The following is a 5,887-nucleotide window of genomic DNA, read 5'->3' as shown; positions in this document are numbered from 1 at the left end:
AGACTCAGAGGAAGAAACTGCTTGTTGTCTGTGGCCTAAAATATATAGGTTTTATTACTAGATGTAAAGAAGAAATCTAAATACTGTAAAATAATATCTCATCATATGTTTCCCCTTATTATCTCCAGTAATTGTATTATTACACAGGATTTTTATGATGTTACATCGGCTCATCTTCTCCTCATTCAGGTCTCTACAATATCGGATCCTCTCAATGAAGATCTTCTATAGAAGATAATTTTCCTGATTTACCAATCAAAGATGGATATGGACAGAGACAAGATGGTGGAGAGGATATTACACCTCACCCTGGAGATCCTCTTCCGGCTTACTGGAGAGGTGAGAGATTCTGATGACGTCACATTACATCATTCTTATCTATGGGAATAACAGATGGACAGAACTGGAGAGGTGAGGACTCTGGAAATGTCTGTAGTGAGATTTTTTACTGTGTCTCTCCATAACCAGGATTACACAGTAGTGAAGAAGACCTCTAGTGAGCGCTGTCAGGACCCTGTGTCTGAGGGATGGGGAAGACCCCTGAGCCCAATCACGGGGCCTCCATCTCACCCCTTGATACATGAGGACATCAATGACCAGAAGATCGTAGAACTCACCTACAAGATGATTGAGCTGCTGACTGGAGAGGTGACACTGCTGGGAATGCTGGGACATTATACAGTAACGCTATGGAGGGATCGGGGGGATGACAGTATCATTGTATGTGTCAGGTTCCTATAAGGTGTCAGAATGTCGCTGTCTATTTCTCCATGGAGGAGTGGGAGTATTTAGAAGGACACAAAGATCTGTACAAGGACGTCATGATGGAGGTTCCCCAGCCCCTCACATCACCAGGTAATAGACTGGACTAAATACACACAGCCTATAATTATCTGTATGTAAAGAATGAATTCAGTCCCTGTATGTGTTTCCTCCAGATCTATCCAGTAAGAGGACAACACCAGAGAGATGTCCCCGTCCTCTTCTTACACAGAACTGTAAGCAAGAAGATCCCAATGTTCCTCAGGATCATCAGGTAGATGGAGAGAAGGTGTCATGAGATCTTCCCTATGATGTGTAGACGGCTGTGAAGGTCTCGTGCTCAGTCTTGTTTTATCCACCAGTATTATATGTTTTATACTTGTGTAATGAGAACGGTGGAGATGGCAGGATTAGAGCTGATCATAGATGTGACTTCTCATCTGTCTGTGACTTTTACAATATTTGTTTCAGGGTGAAGATCTGACCCATATTAATACTACAGAGACATATGTGAGGGGTGATGAGTGGTGTAAAGAGGAGATCCCTACATATGACTACCCAGGTGAGTAGTATCCACTAAATGCAGAGAAGTTACAGATTCTTCGCAATCACCGGCTGTGGTTTATTTATCGATCATGTAGTCCGGCCGTATCGTTTGATCACCATTTTGCCAATAGAAAACGACATTCTCCTCCTCCCAAAACTGTTCAAATGACTTAGGTCATTGAAAGCACTTTTCTATAGAACTTAACCTGGAGGATCCACCTACCCACTGGGATTAGAAGACACTGACTCTTATCTGCCCAGGTCTTTAAACCACAAAGCCAAATGACAGCGTATGTAGAATGTTCTGACAAGTGAGAAAATCACTTGAAGAAAAATATTATGATGGACCTGTAAGAGAAAGCGGAGGGTAATGATGCTGTTGGCTTCCTAGAACCCTGATATCTTATTGGATGAATCTACCTTCTCTCCCTTCTGTGCTGCTGAATGTGCTCATATGATTCCTACAAGACCAGGTCCAGTCTTTCTGGCCAACCTTCACTTTTATTAAAGACAACATTAAATGTGCAGTGACGGCCAAGTGTGAATTTCTGTACAATAACAAAAGAGTTTTCTTTTATTCTGACTTTTCAATTTCTTTTAAAACCGACTAACTTCAAACAGGATTGCGATAAATTACACAAAAAAACATTACACCTGTGCCATGATATATCTCTAAGCTAAATTTAAGACACCTCATCTCTGCAGTATTATAAAAAGTTCTCTTTGAACGTCTAATATTTCTTCTTGAAACTCATCTGACAGAAAATATTGTCCCTTACGATAGTTTAGATTGCCAAGAGCCACCGAGCCCCATACTCCAATTACCCCAGAGAGGTTTCACCACTAGTTACTCATTTTTTACAGATGAAGACTGTTGAGTTTGATCATTTCAGTAGATATGTTAGAGTTTATAATCACAGTTTTTGAGTACAGTAGTTAGTGCCCAAAATCCTCTGATTTAACCCCTTTCTGCAGCCAGTTTTTTGTTCCTAATCAGGCCCCATTTTTTCAAATCTGACGTGTGTCACTTTATGTCGTGATAACTTTGGAATTTTTCACAAAGGATAATAAGCCTTGCTCGTCACACTTTCACCCCTCTACATGGACCTGGACATACACAGAGACCCCCAAGCTTGGACCTTGGTGTTACCTGCTCTTCTGTAGTGTGACATGGCAAGAAGAATAGTCAGGTAGCCGAGTCAGAACAGAGAGGGCATAGAAAATACAAAATCAGAAGACCAAGTAGTCAGTAAACGGGCCGGGGTCACAACAGGAAACAAATGCACAAGCCGGGAGCTGAGCACAGAGGACTGAACCAGAGGAGAACAAGGCTGTATCTGGCAGCTTCCAGCAATATGCTTCCAGCTTTAGTAGGGTGCGGTGCTTTCCAGTTGGCTGAAGGAGGGAGCAGATTACTCCAGCTGGACAGCACACACACGCATACAGCCAGACTGGATGGTACTACTGGTCCCAGGCATCCTAATCTTAGTGGCTGGACAGAGCCTGCGCCGCCCAGAGCTTCTGACGTCTCCTCCATCACCAGCGCCGCCTGCAGGATGAATAAGGCGGCGCCTGGTGAGAGACGCAGACGTTGCAGGAGCAGATCCCAGAGGAGATGCGACCCACCATTTACAGAAGCCCTAATATGACATAATAACAAAAAACCAGAGCAGTAGAAATCCCCATAAAGTGACTCAATTTTGGAAATTATAACCCTCAGTGAATTAATCTATAGGAGTAGTGACTATTTTGACTCCACAGTGTTTTTCTGGAAATTAGCACGCAGTGGATGCTGGAGAGTGAAAATTACAAATATGCCATTTGATTGCCCAACACATAGTGCCCAGATTGTGCTCCAGGAGGTTTTTCTCACTATAGTAATGTCAAATACATGGATGATAAATGTGTTTTGGGCGCACTGCAAGGCTCAGAAGCGAGGGGGAAACTTAACTTTGGGAGAGTGGATATTGCTGGATTGGTTTATGGAAGCCATGTTGATTCTCAAGAGCCTTTGAGCCACTAATAATGTGGAAACCTTTGTTTTTCCACTGACAGATGATGGACCTGAGTGGGGACTTGTTTTTTGTGGGATGAGTAGAAGTTCTTATTGATATCATTTTTGCCTACATAACATTGTTTGGTGGCTTCTTATTCCATATTTTGGAGGCAGAATGAACAAACAGTTGGACACCACGATCCACTGCTTCATCCTATGAGGTTTTCTATCAGACTGTGAACTGTCATTGTCTTGTTTGTCTTGTGAATAATTCAGTATTTTGGAGTGCATTTTTTTCCTTGTTTTTGACGCTGCGCTTTTTGTGTCTTTTTGGTACGTCATGTTATAAATAAAGCAGATTTGTTTTTGATACTTTCTGGTATATAGCTTTAACAAAACTTAATATTGATACAGTCGTGTGCGGATGCGTTTTTAACGCATTTACGCAGCATGTGTGGTTTTTTACCTGCATATTTTTTGCATCAATGGCAAGTCTATGGAAATAATCCACACATAAAACGATGTACACCCAACATGTACGGCAGGTCAGTTTATGCAGCCTAAACAAAGCACAGAGGGTGTGAGATTTCTATGAATCCATCCACTCTGCTGGACTTGTAAGACGCTACGTTTTTTACGCTCTGACAATACGCAGCATCAAAAACTCACCAAGCTCCTATTATGGGAACCCAACCTTATGTGTCTGTTTTATCATTTTTTGCATTCTCTGGCAGTTTCTGTGATCTGCCTTAAGAAAGCACCACGTACATATGTTATACTGTTTTACATCTTAATCTTTTCCACAAGCCATACAGATATAGTTGGATACAGGAAATTGCAGCTCACATATGAAGTGGACTTTCTCTTCCTGCCAGATGACCATTAAAAATTATTTTTCTGCATTTCAAAAACTGCCCTCAAATACATGGTATGTCAAGATCAGGCAAAAATGACTCATTACAAGAAGAAAGAAAATACAGTCTCCTGGAAAAATAACGCTATAACAGGGTGCATTTAAGGAAATAGGAAAACTTTCTGTACAGATCTGTCCCTACTGCACATTTCAAATCGCCAGAGAAGAGATGACAGGAACAAAGTCACCTGGGATTTTATAACCACACAGCAATAAGCAGCCATTTCTAGAATCCTCTCCGTGACAGGGAAGGCTACTGTATACCGCAGTGACTTCCACAGCAGACCTCTCCAGCAGGGAGATGGATCCACAAACTTATAGGCAAAATGTCCTGATCTGCATGGACAACAATCTGCAAACCAAGCTGGATCTCAGCAGTGCTAACGCTAATGGGTTCACTGTCACTCTTAGCAGGCAGGGTCTCCAAGGGTTTTGGATGGAAAGAGGCAGATACAATGATGGCATGTGGTTAAGTCTGTAAACAGTCCAGGAGCAGTTGTATGCCCCCTGGAGCCTCTTCCATATTTTCAGCTTCATTAGTGGCGGCTGGAGACCAGACCTGTAAGCTTTGACATCTTCTTAGTGGGCTGTTGCTGCTCAGCAAGAGGGGGTCCTTCCCGCTCTGCAAGGTGCTGGTCCGTGTCCTGAGCAGTTGAGGAAGCTGTGGCTTTCGGAGTTTTTTTTAATATTTGTCACTTCTGTTTCTATTTGCTGCTGTGTACAGATGTGGTTCTCCTTGTATTGGTTTGCCTTCACCACTTGCTGTTCAATCCCCATTAAAATGGCTTCACAACCATCACACCACTCTTGAAGGGTTTTCACAATGCTACTTATGTCCTTCTTGGGAATGTCCCGTCCAATGCAGAAATCAACTTCTAGCACATGATTGCGTTGATCCAGTTTGCCCTGAATGATGTCTGTGTAAACTGCTTCTATGATTAAATCCTCCAACTCTCGGAGGTTCCTCATGTCTAAATCTTTCAGGAGCAGAGTATGGAATGCACTTCATCCTGGACACAAGGCTCACAATTGTCAGGTGTTTCAGCTTGTTTTTCTGTACAGCCGAAAGTTCTGGCAAATTATCTTTTAATGCAACATAATCTGGATATGTCCCATAGGCAAACAAATTTAGGAGCTGTAAGTAGCCAGAATGTGAACTTTCTGCAAGCTCTTGTACTGTGGGTAAATTTAGAAGTTCTCCGAATACATAGACTCCTGGGGTGTCTAATACTTGGTTGATAAGGGCTGGAAGAGCTGAGCCTTTAGTGCCTTTGGCTAGTAAGATGAATTGCTCCAGGACACTACTGGTTGGCTTCTGTACTCCTGCCATACTACAGCTATGGGTCTAAGAGCTTATGACTTCACTGTTCTGGTCTGAACACACTCCATCCGGGTCTACCGTGTGGTTGTCAGGCAGCCATGACAGCGCCAGGTCCGCTGGAATTAACAATTCAGTATTTTAACGTAACTTGCCATTTTTACTGACAGTTTAAGTAGAAATGTTCAAAAATATTAAATTCAAGGATATTTTATTCAAAAATAATAATTGTTTTTTCTTGGCAGATGACTGTACCAGAAGATCAGAGGGACAGCTGACATCTTCAATTTTTAAATCAGATAGTCTTGAGATCCCAGAGGATATAATTGAAGTGAATGCCATTACCCCGGAT

At 42.2% G+C, this 5,887-nt stretch overlaps 1 pseudogene; it reads right to left on the bottom strand.

Moving 5' to 3' along the window:
* Positions 1-4,753: 4,753 nt before the first annotated feature.
* On the bottom strand, positions 4,754-5,572 carry LOC141218936 (COP9 signalosome complex subunit 7b pseudogene; annotated as a pseudogene).
* Between the last annotated feature and the right edge of the window lie 315 nt (positions 5,573-5,887).

This window comes from Phyllobates terribilis, unplaced genomic scaffold (genome assembly GCF_046119375.1).
Source record: "Phyllobates terribilis strain yellow unplaced genomic scaffold, ASM4611937v1 Scaffold_251__1_contigs__length_2838608, whole genome shotgun sequence".
NCBI lineage: Eukaryota > Metazoa > Chordata > Amphibia > Anura > Dendrobatidae > Phyllobates > Phyllobates terribilis.
This window is presented reverse-complemented; position numbering and strand designations above follow the sequence as displayed.